The 12,496-nt window shown below is 40.9% G+C and overlaps 1 protein-coding gene across 4 annotated transcripts in view; it reads left to right on the forward strand.

Moving 5' to 3' along the window:
- The window catches only part of LYPD6B (LY6/PLAUR domain containing 6B), a 148,018-nt gene that overhangs the window by 20,840 nt on the left and 114,682 nt on the right, over positions 1–12,496 (forward strand). For 2 of the 4 annotated variants that reach the window (XM_045033759.1, XM_045033755.1), the window contains exon 2: positions 312–369. The exons of the other annotated variants lie outside the window; for them this stretch is intronic. The gene's annotated coding sequence lies outside the window, so the exon portion shown is untranslated. The remainder of the gene's footprint in view (positions 1–311; positions 370–12,496) is intronic. 4 annotated transcript variants of the gene reach the window in all.

Raw genomic sequence — 12,496 nt, forward strand, 5'->3', positions numbered from 1 at the left:
CCAGGTGCCCCAGCCTATCCCTATTCTCATACATTTAGTAATAATAAAGCCAAAGGTGGCCACATTAGAAAATGGAAAGGAGCCTCCCCTGGTCTCCCTGATGAGAAAGGCAAGGAGAAAGCCAGTTGGTTTGGTTTGTGAATTGGGGGCTTTCTTGCAGTCCTCCCCTTCACACATCCCACTCTGTCCTTCCAGACCTAGGAGGGGAAGAGAGCCTCAGGAAATGAGTTGTCATGGTGTCCTGAGCATCAAGGTATCACGAAGTGACAAGTTTAAAATCTGGTGCTTCCTTCTCTCCTTCCTTTTTTCAGTTTTACTCCAGAGTGTCCGCTCTGAACACGACTGGCCTCCTTTCAGAACTAGGACAAGGTACATTGTCTTAAGGTATTAAGTGTAAAAGAATTGCCTTGCTTTTTGTGTGGGGAAATGGATTAGTTTTCTAAGGCTGCCATAACAGAGTACCACAGGTGGGTACTGGGTGAACAACAGAAGTTTCTCACTGTGTGTGAGTGTGGGTCTGAGAGTGCGCGAGCGAGAGTGCGCATATGTATGTTGTGTAAGTCCCTCATACAGTGGAGAGCCTTGCCAGACAGATACTCAGTTACTTGGTAGCAGCTATCAGAATTAGGACCTAGAGCTCAAAGGAAATTCTGTGGCCTCTCCATTTGGTAGCACCTGTATCAGAATCACATGTGGTGCTTTTTAAAAATGCTCACTTGTGGGCACTACACCGTATCTACTGAATCATTGTCTTTGGAAGTAGGGCCTAGGAATCTGCATTTTAAACATGTCTCAGGAGATTCTCTGGCAAATAGAATTTGAGGACTGCACTAGTGGCAGGATGTGTTGTTCTGTGTCACCGTGAGGTGGTGACTGTTCTCTCACTTCTCATAAATACTGTTGTAGGGAAATTATGTAATGCTTTGGTTCTTGGTCTCGCTCCTCTTACCTTCACATCTACCTTTAATTGGAACAGGGTTGATGTCTTCTTGCCTTCACACCCCTGCTCTTTGCCTCTGCAAGTATTCCATTTCTGTGGGATCATGCTTCTCTGTGATGGTGGGTAGCTTCTAGAACCTTCTAGGGCATCTAGAAAATGGTATGCATGTAACTCTTGGAGGTTTTCTTTGAAAAGGACCAAGGTTAATTGGGTACATTTTTTTCTAATTACTTGTCTGTGTTCAGTGTAGGCTAGACTACACCATCTCACAATATGGTTGTCCTGGTAGGGGGAGTAAAATATCAATGGATATGTTAATATAATAAATGTTCTTTTGTCTCAAGTTTATCTTTTAGTTTTAAATTTTAATTATGTGAGCATGTTGTCTTGTTGATAATTTCTTCTTTGGACCATTGGTGACTTAGAAAATCATAACGTGTAAGAGGAAATGCCAGCCACAGTGCCTCGTCTCCTGCTTCTTGGTGGTGGTACCCATGTTTTTAACAGCCTAAGAACGTGATCACCATGTGCATCTCTACCACACTGACATCCCTCTTCAAAGTATATTTTTTTTTAGGTAAAGGAATTCTCTGAAGCACTATTTCATTTTGGATAGTACACACAATAGGATTTAAACTGAGCGGTCAGTATTTTAGTGTTAGGACCACATGCAAGGGTTAGAGTGTTGTGGAGTTGGCCTGACAATTTAGGAGATTTTCATAGCACTCCTTAACTTTGTTGGAGCCAAGATACTAAGACGAAGAGTGTGAAGTTTTACTGTCAAAGGTAAGTAGTATCAAATAGACAGTTTGGGCTTTTGAGAAGAAAAGGGCAGACGGTACATTGTGGTGGCTCAGAGCACAGTTTTAGGAATGAGTACTGAACAGATCTACCACATAGTTCCTGGGTGTCATTAGAGGACCTATTTCACCTCTCAAAGTTTGCTTCCTCCCCTCAAAATGGGGACAATAACCATACTTAAAATAGTGAGGATCAAAAGATCCAACACATGCTTTGCCTGGCATATTCTAACTGCATTTGTGTGTATGTCCAAGATTCTGTGAATGTTATTTTTTAATATTGAAATGGTTACTTGGCGTGTGGTGTAACAAACATGGGTAGAGACTATTTTAGGCAATTAGTTCATCTTAAGTTGTTTGTAAATCTATTACACATTCAACTCAGAGTTAATATATTTTCAGGTTGAGAGGGGCTAAATGTCCTGCTGGGTTGGGATGGTGAGGCTGTTTCTGGATGCCATGGGAAGTGCTGGGGTTGGCTGTGTCTGTTCCAGTCCCAGAGGGAAGATTGGTGGCATGCATCCATTTCCCAGTCTCCTAACTCACAGCTAAGCTCTTTGATCTAGTAATGTTTTCTTCATATCCTTTTATACTTGATATGAACAAATGATTCTGTAAGATAATTAAAATACTAAACTCTGATCATATTTTTTCTGGCTGATCCTCCACACTACATATATTTATGGTTTGAACATATTACATCTCACTGGATATGCTTGAAAATGTAAGGAAAGCCTCATTTTGAATAAGTGGAGGAAGTAAGTTACTCCTCTTGTTAATCCCTGTTTTTTTGTTTGTTGTTGGTTTTGATTGTCCCTGTGCAGTCTTGCCCATCTTACAGCTTGTAAGGCTTTTCTTCAAAACACATACTTCAAAATATTTAAGTGATTCAATAAAAAGCAATAAAAAAAAAGAACTGTTGAAAAGGCAAAAATTGCTTAATTGTGCAGAAGCTGGATGAGGGAGTGTTTGGAACGCGGTTGTGGCAGCCAAGTGCATTTTTCCTCTGTAGCTGTGGTAGAAATCTCGGCCCTTGGTGCTCCTATTCTACTTCCCTTAGTGTGATGGGGATGGAGACCACCTCTTCTGGGAACCTAAAATCTGTGCCTCTGCCTTGATTTGTATATTGGAGGAGTCAGGGAATTTTTGGTTCTCCCTGTGTATATTTCCATTTTCCCTGGAGTGACAATTTTGTGTTCCCACAAGATGCTGAATTAATGATACCAAGTGTATCCTGAAAAAAAGATTTAATATTTCAGAGATAAATGAATCCATCCTTCGAAGGACTTAAGTTTGGTCTAAGGCATTAACATAACACAGACTCACATGCAGTTATATAGGCTTTTTAGCAAACGGACTGACCTTCTGGGAGTGGTTCAATTTTCAACTGGCCACTGGATCCTAATGACTTACATGGCAAAATGAAATCAATGTGCACTTAAATAATATGATTAAATCAGTCTTTCTGGATCACTGCTTTCCATTTTAGGTTTGTTTTGTTTTGGCTCAAGCCAGAGGTCAGAGGTATTCATAGAATGTTAAGAATGGAAATGATCTTTATTGATAGGATCAGTACTCTTAGCTTTTTCATGCAGGATTGTTGATAATAAACCAGACATAACACAATTCTACGTATAAGACTTAAATAAGGGGGGGAACCTGGGTGGCTCAGTCTGTTGGGGGTCCGACTTTGCCTGTGGTCATGATCTCACAGTTCCTGAGTTCCTTGCATAGGGCTTTCCACTGTTAGCTTGGATCCTGGAGCCTGCTTTGTGTCCTCCTGTCTCTCTCTCTGTCTGGCCCTCCCCCACTCATGTTGTCTTTCTCTTAAAAATAAACATTAAAAACATTTTTTTTAAAAGACTTAAATAAGTGGACCTCCTATAAAAATCTCTTATTTGGAAGAATACTCTGTTTCTTAAGGTTATCTCAGACAATTAGAGAAGATAATTCAGGAGAACCAATGATATTGCTTATATAAGGCAAGTGAGGCATGTCAAATCTTTCAAACTTGATACAAAAGGACTAAGAGTTTGCATTTTTAAAAATACAACCTTTTTTTGAGAGACAGAGACAGAGTGTAAGCAGGGGGGAGGGGCAGAGAGAGGGAGACACAGAATCCAAAGCAGGCTTCAGGCTCTGAGGTGTCAGCAGAGCTCAACATGGGGCTCAAACCCAGCTCAGATCATGACCTGAGCTGAAGTCGGACCTTAACTGACTGAACCACCCAGGTGCCCCTGTCTTTATTCAAGTAATTATTCACTGATTTCTAAAAAGTGCCTGTTACATGACAGGCATTGATCTTTTTGAAACCCACAGGTAGTATATATACTCCAGCATTCAGCAACATCAGTGCACTAAGCATGGGGACAGATAATAATGATGCATTCCTTTCCTGTGAGTTTTGTGAAGTTACTTGTCTTTGAATTTGCTCGCAATGGTCAGAATTATCCTGAAAATGTCTGGGTGCCCTGCATTGAACACAGCGCTTGAAGTGTGATTACATACGGAATAAATTGGCACTCAGTTTTTGATGCCTTGTGTCTAAAAAATAGAAGTAAGTTTGGGAGAACTCTTCATTCAAACTGAGGTTTTGCAGTAGAGTCTTACATATGTTTTCACTTGTATAATTTTGTTCGATTATATCTCTGCATCTTGTGAAGTTGGAGTTTCAGATCTAAGTAAACGACCTAAGTGAAATGAAGGACTTTGTTTGTGCTTAGATGATAAATAAATGAGTGATGGGGCACCTGGGTGGCTTAGTCAGTTAAGCGTCTGACTTTGGCTCAGGTCATGATCTCATGTTTTTTGGGTTCGAGCCTCGCATCGAACCTGGAGCCTGCTTCAGATTCTGTGTCTTCCTCTCTCTCTCTGCCCCTCCCCTGCTCATGCTCACTCGCTCTCTCTCAAAAATAAATAAACGTTAAAAAAGTGTTTAATACTTAAGCTAGTCAGAGTGGCCAAAATGAACAAATCAGGAGACTATAGATGCTGGAGAGGATGTGGAGAAACCGAACCCTCTTGCTCTGTTGATGGGAATGCAAACTGGTGCAGCCACTCTGGAAAACAGTGTGGAGATCCCTGAAAAAATTAAAAATAGATCTACCCTATGACCCAGCAATAGCATTGCTAGGAATTTACCCAAGGGATACAGGAGTGCTGATGCATAGGGGCACTTGTACCCCAATGTTTATAGCAGCACTCTCAACAATAGCCAAATTGTGGAAAGAGCCTAAATGTTCATCAACTGATGAATGGATAAAGAAATTGTGGTTTGTATACACAATGGAGTACTACATGGCAATGAGAAAGAATGAAATATGGCCCTTTGTAGCCACGTGGATGGAACTGGAGAGTGTGATGCTAAGTGAAATAAGCCATACAGAGAAAGACAGATACCATATGGTTTCACTCTTATGTGGATCCTGAGAAACTTAACAGAAACCCATGGGGGAGGGGAAGGAAAAAAAAAAAAAAAGAGGTTAGAGTGGGAGAGAGCCAAAGCGTAAGAGACTCTTAACTGAGAACAAACTGAGGGTTGATGGGGGGTGGGAGGGAGGGGAGGGTAGGTGATGGGTATTGAAGAAGGCATCTTTTGGGATGAGCACTGGGTGTTGTATGGAAACCAATTTGACAATAAATCTCATATATTAAAAAAATAAACCCAGCACAGTCATGGCCCACATAATGCACCTAGAAAAAGAAAAATGTTTAATTGAGTGAATGAATATGTGATTAAAAAGACTATATATGTATCTATCCATCTATCTAGGTATGATAGATTGATTTTTGACCGTCATTCTAGCCTATTGAAAGTCTTTGGATCTTGCTTCTGGCATATTAATTTCATTCTTTTCATTTCAAGTGTTTGGTATTTTTAATAATCATGTCAACTGTATCCTCAGTGTTAGCAGGACAAGTCCAATGATCAAGTCTTGAGTTATGCCTTTCATGAGCTTCCCTTGGGCTTATATTAATCATAATTGGCATTCTTTGCTTCACATCATTACAAATCCACCTAAGTATACTACAGTCCAGTTTATATTCCTCTTGTCATCAAATCACTCATCCGTCCATCATTCTACCCACAAACTAATGAACATTTACCCATAAACCAATGTGATTCCTGTGAATCACATACTTTGCCACTTTTTGAACTAAAAGCTAGAAAAGACACAGGTTGTAATCAAATACAGGTGAAAGTAGTTTAAAAGGATAGTTTTGACACTATGTCACAATTTTCTTAATGTTTATTTATTTTGAGACTGAGAGATCAAGAGCAAGTGAGCAGGGGAGGGGCAGAGAAAGGAGCGAGGATCCCAAGCAGGTTCTGTGGCCTGTGCACAGAGCCCACTGTGGGGCTCAATCTCCTGAGCCACGAGATGGTGACCTGAGCCAAAATCAAGAGTTCTATGCTTAACTGACTGTGCCACCCAGGTGCCCTTAGACTATGTGACCATCTTTTTGTGTGTTAATTTTTTTATGTTTATTTTTGAGAGAGCTCTGGAGCGCAAGCAAGGGAGGGACAGAGAGAGAGGGAGATACAGAATCCGAAGCAGGCTCTAGGCTCTGAGCTGTCAGTACAAAGCCCTCCGTGGGGCTCTAACCCACTAACTGTGAGATCATGACCTGAGCTGAAGTCAGATGGTTAACTGACTGAGCCACCCAGGCATCCTATGTGACCAAATCCAATTTTGAGGACCACTGGTTTAGCCACAGTTGATTCAGGATGGCGATTTGCTGGGAAGGTAGGGTGATAGTTCATGTGAGCAACTGTGGTGTCCAGATTGGTTAAGGGGGAAAGAAGAGTAAGTAGGAGAAAAAGATTGCTAGAAATCCTGACAGACTGGTGGAGGGGGGAATGCAGGTTTTAGGGCCTAGCCATATTAATGTGTAGAAAAGTAAGAAAGCTAGGAGGATGGGAGGTGAGGATTGGTGTGGGAGGTTGAGTTTAAGATGTCAAAGATCATGACAAGATCTAGTATAGGAATAGAACAGCAGAACTGCAGGGACGACGAAAATGTTGGTGTTAAAGGAGCCAAATAATTGTGATGCTAAGGTGCCGAGTAGGCTTTTTGCATGCATGACGGTAATCTTCGATAATAGCAGGACTTGGGATGTGATGAAGACTCTGAACCAAGCAGGTGTCACTGAAAATGCGGAAGTGATGAGGCAATCTTTGTAAGCCAAGGCAGGTGTACAGCTGTGGAAGCAACCTTGGAATTTGAGATTCATAGGAGGCAGATATTGTGAGTTGACTCCTCATATCTGTTCTTCCTTGACAGTATAATCATGATTTTTAGCTGAGCACGTAGCTGCCCAGAGTAAGACGACATTTCTCAGCTTACCTTGCAACTATGTAAGGTCATGTGATTAAGTTCTGACCCATAGACTATAAGTAGGGGAGTGCTGCTCACAGTGGACACAGAGCTTCCTTAGAAAGGAAATTTTCTCCCTTCTGCAACCTTGAATGTGCTTGTGCTCTATTGTGAAATGATAGCCCTCTTGTACCACGAGGTAGAAGATACTGCTGAGGGTGGTGGAGCAGTAAGATAAGAGCTAACCTTGGCTCCTCCTGACTTTGTGAAGCCCACCCCTAGATACTTCTTATGTGTGTGTGAGAAACAAATATCTCCTATAACCATTTCTATCTTGGGGTTCTGGGGTTCTATCCCTCATAGTCAAATGAGTCCTTCACATAGCTCAGGACTGAGAGGAGAGGATAGGTAGCCTCAGCAGGGGAAGAAGCAATAGCTCTAAGAGAACCAGATTTCAGTTTAAGGTGCAACCCATATTCTGAGAAGAGCTTATGGATGCTGAACAGCTATTTTACTTGGGAACAGGGTTGCCAGAAGGTACAGTGGAAAGCTTTGAGGGAAATAGCTGCCAAAGAAAGCAAGAATGGGGAATAGTTTGGGAACGCAGAGATAAGAATTTACCTCTTGGCGGAGATCAAAGAAGTCAAGGATGCAAGGCAGGTCATTGAAGCTGACCTCAAGGACTCCATGTTTGATGTGGTGGGTATTGGTACAGATACAGCCAACCCTAAACAGGTGGGAGGCCTGATGACCATAGCAAATTGGAGGTAACGTCTCTTTGTGGTGAGGCCTGGGACAAGAATAAGCCCTGGTCTAAAGGGATATCATGATAGTCAAGATACCCTATCGGAATTTTTGTGGATAAGATTGGGAACAGTGTTCAAAAAGGAAATAAAGGTAATACAGTGCCCAGTGTACTGGGATAATCTCTGGTGGTTTCTCATGATCTCTGCTCTTTCTCCAAATGCTTATAGGCCGTCTCTTTAAAGATCAAGGGTAGGTATTTTACCTTGGATTTGATCTTTTGAGTTGCACATGGCTCGCTGTTCGTTATCTGGACAGGACTGGATGTCTTTATTCTCTTTCCATCTGTATATGCTAACATCATATTTTTGTCATTACCTATGGCTGTTAAAATCTGTTTTTCTCTTTCCCTAAGACTTTGCTTTGATATTTATTGCATATATTAGGAATCTGTATTTTACTTTTTCAGCTCTTGTTGGTGAATAATTTGATTTTTTTTTTCTTTTGCTGATTTACAGTTTTTTTTTCCCCACTTACTACAAACTCCACTGGTTTGGTGATCTTCATCTATGATTCTTATCAATCACTTTGAGACTCCTTTACATCAACTTTGTCTTTCTAATTATAATGGAACAAGAATTTTCTTGACTTTTTTTGGTACCTGATAGATTCTAATGGAATATTACTTTGGTATCATGGAGTTGATATAAAGTGGTGAAGCAATAAACGGGTAAAATAAACATGTATAATGAATGAGATTTCTCCCAGAAAATAATTATCTACTTAATTTTGGGTCCTAAATCAGGACCAAAATTTAATTATTTTTGGTCCCTGTGTGTGAATGAAAAGACATAAATAAATAGTATGTAGAGTAAAACTTTTTTTTCTTCCTTTTTAAATGTTCACGTGAGGATTTTAATACCAGAAAGCAATTTCACTAAATGTGAATGAACTTTTGACATAGGAATGATTGGACTCTGGCTCCCATAAGAAAAAATTGAATCAAGCTTTGTAACTTCACTTCTAGAATGCCAGGGATAGGATATAATCTAGGGGACATACTTTACATGTAGAGATCACAATTAGATTTGCTGAAGCTAATAGCCAAAGGATTGTCTGAAAAGTATCTCCTGAACCCCAGGAAGATGGAAATGAATAGAGGCGATGGCCACTCTGGGGCTAACCACTTGGGTATTAAGTTTAGGATATTGGTAGCTATTTGAGCAGAAGCTATTTTGTATTTCCCATAAGACTGGAATTCTTGAGAGCATTCATTAACTCTCAGATGGATTCTTCTTTGGAAAGAAGAAAGAATAGAATTAGATTTTACTTTAAACTTATTTTTTTATAGAGTTCATAATCTTTTATGTTTTTTTTTTTTTTTTATTTCCTTATTTTTAGAGAGTGAGTGCGAGTCAGGGGAGAGAGGCAGAGGAGGAGAGAGAGAATCTCAACCAGGCTCTACACTCAGCATGGAGCCCAACACAGGGCTCGATCCCACAACCCTGGGATCATGACCTGAGCTGAAATCATGAGTTGGATGCTCAACCCACTGAGCCACCCAGGAGTCCCTACTTATTTTAAATCACATTTATGGACAATAAGAACATAAGCACCATTTGCAATTGCTATTTTCATGTCTGATCCTTGTCAGTTGGTAGGCCTAACTTGTTCATTATATTGAGGGGGCTTCAAATTACCATGGTGTTCCTTTGTTTGTTTGGCATTACTTAGCCACTTGTTAAAGGACATTAAAGAAGGATGGGCTTGGGGCGCCTGGGTGGCGCAGTCGGTTAAGCGTCCGACTTCAGCCAGGTCACGATCTCGCGGTCCGTGGGTTCGAGCCCCGCATCGGGCTCTGGGCTGATGGCTCAGAGCCTGGAGCCTGCTTCCGAGTCTGTGTCTCCCTCTCTCTCTGCCCCTCCCCCGTTCATGCTCTGTCTCTCTCTGCCTCAAAAATAAATAAACGTTAGAAGGATGGGCTTGTATCAAGTAGCAACTCCAAAAATAGTTATCAAAAAATAAAAAATCATATCTATGCATTGTTCTGGATTGTGTGACTTTACAAATAATTTTGCATCTTATTTTTTATGTTTTGAAGTTTGAGAGAGAGAGCATGCGAACAGGAGTGGCAGGGAGAGAGGGAGAAAGAGAATCCAAAGCATGCTCTATGCTGTCAGTGCAGAGACCAACATGGGGCTCAGTGTCATAAATTGTGAGATCTTGACCTGAGCCGAAATCAAGCATTAGCCGTTTAACTGATTGAGCCACCCGGGCGCCCCTTGTATGACTTTGAGTGTTTAAGAAATTTTGTTTTAGAAGATGACAGCATAGACAACATAGTTGATGGACTAAGGGAAAGACAGAAGTTGAAAGGACATTTCCCTCTTTACAAGGGTGGTGTGCAGTACCATGTGATAGCATGTTCCCAGATACAGTTAAAGACCTTTCATTCTCTCAGTGAAAATGTGGGGGGTGGGGGACTTTTTTCTTCCCAAATGGGAGTTTGGTTAAGTACAGTAGTGATTTGTATGTACCTGGTTTGCATAATAAAACTTAATCTTTGCTAATCGGGTTAATTATTGCTCTGTTTGATGTTGAAGCCATTGGATTCAGACTGACAGCCAACACATGAATGGGGCCATGCAAGAGAACACAAGACCTAGCAAGAGATGTCGAGGAAGTAGAAGGGAGGGAGGGCCAGTGTAACAGTGAAAGGGGGAGAAAGTGATGAATACATCAATGAGGGAAACCAGAGGGACCCACAGATGAATGGGGTGGGGAGGAGGAGGAGGTGATGGTCACAGAGAGAGGGAAGGAGGGAGTGAGTATGCAGAAACAAGCCCAAGCGGGGGAAGGACAGAGCGAGGAGAAAAGTAGGAGGTAGGGAGTGAACAAGTTTGAGGAGGTCTCGTGTTTGTTACTGTCCAAATGCCCTCTTGGAGAGTCCTCATGTAGCAAATGTAAGTTTATTGGAAGCCAGTTAATGAATGGAAAACCATTGGAGTCCAGTAGCAAAATTACCCTATGAGTTAAATTTATTTCCACTTAGTCCATGCTTTCTGATCTGGAACTTGGGTCCTGAGCCATGTTAATCATTACTGAATATTAATATGGAAATGAGTTTACCCTGTTGCAAGTCCCAGTTTCAATCAGTAAGTAATTATGAAAATTAGTCTTAAAGAGGCTGTGAAAAGGTGTTGCTTTCCAGGCAATAATTAAACCTCTCAGGAATCTCTAGGTGGTTGATTTTTTTTTTTTAAGTTTTTTTTTTCTTTTCCAAACTTCTGCAGGTGGAAAAAAATCAGTTGCTGCCGCGTTTTTCATTGGAATAGTAGGTAAGGTACGGTCAAAAGGAGAAGGGAATGAATGGAATGTTTTAGAACTGAAAACTAAAAGATCAGCTGTTTTCTTGCCCAAAGGAAAGTTTGTTTTTTTAAATAAGTGTGAATAGAAACTTTAAACCCCATTTGTTTTCATGTTTGTGTATTTTTTTGAGCCAAATTTCAAAAATGGAGCTGTATCTCCATCCTCAGTGGGAGCCAACCCAACATGCTAGCCAATTTCAGTTTCTGGCAATTAGTAAACAGGTGCTCAAAAATAGCAACATATGATTATTATTGTCATCCTCTATAAAGTGCCATGGAGCTCTGCGTCACTGCAGAAGTAGAACTTGAAAGGCCTGTAGGCATGCTGCTCTGGTGGCACCATGTACCTTGTCTTCCTGCTTCCCTGCCTCCTCCCCCCAAAAGAGAACCTCTTCCACCATGACAGCAGGACAAAGCCCCTTTGAAACTCATTCAAATAGGAAGCCTTCAAGGACATGGTGTAGATGTAGGCACAGTTCAACTTTACACTTGCAAAAGTTCCACTATCAGCAGGGTGTTAGGAATCTCTTCTGTGCGCCATAAGCAGAAACTCCTGAGGGAGAGGTGGAAGGGTTGCCAGATAAAATGCAGGACACCCACTTATACTCGAAGTTCAGATAAACAAATGTTTTACTCATTGTTTACCTGCAATTCCCAGTAAATGAAAAAAAGTACTTAAAACATAGTATGATCCCGTTTAGACTTTGGCTTTCTCAGTAAAAGGCAATGGCTCTTGACCCATCCGGATGGACTTTAACTGCACACCCTCTGTTTTGTTGGCTCAACTGGCAACCCAGGTTGCATCCTCTCCTTTAGGGAGTGTCAGACCCTGACAGTCTTGGCTTGGCAGCAAGTGAGCCTTTCGTTCCCAGGCTTATGATGTGTTTATGTGTTCTAGAATCCTTATACCTTCCTCCAGAAGGTAGCATAGATATAACTGGGAATAACTATAAAAGGAAGAAGGCAGAATTTTTGGACTGGATCTCATCAGAGATTTATACAAGTTAGAGCAGGCAATAAAACAAGCCTCTTAAATTAGGTTGCTGTACTGACGTTAGGAAAAGTCAATGGCTGTTGATTCATCAGCAAGAATTACAAGTGTGCTTGAATCTAATCATCAGCAGGTTTGTTTTGTTTTGTTTGGCTATTGGGTCATTCCATCATATACTACCCTACATGATTTTTAATGCACAGACACAAGAGTTATTTAACAAGGAAATGGAAGGGAGTATAATTTTTAAAAAAATGGAGTCAGTACTGTTTTTTCTCATTACTTTGAGGCAGTATCTTTTAAAGAACTTGCAAATGAAAATAGTAATTGTTTAC

Source organism: Felis catus, chromosome C1, assembly GCF_018350175.1.
Source record: "Felis catus isolate Fca126 chromosome C1, F.catus_Fca126_mat1.0, whole genome shotgun sequence".
Classification (NCBI taxonomy): Eukaryota; Metazoa; Chordata; class Mammalia; order Carnivora; family Felidae; genus Felis; species Felis catus.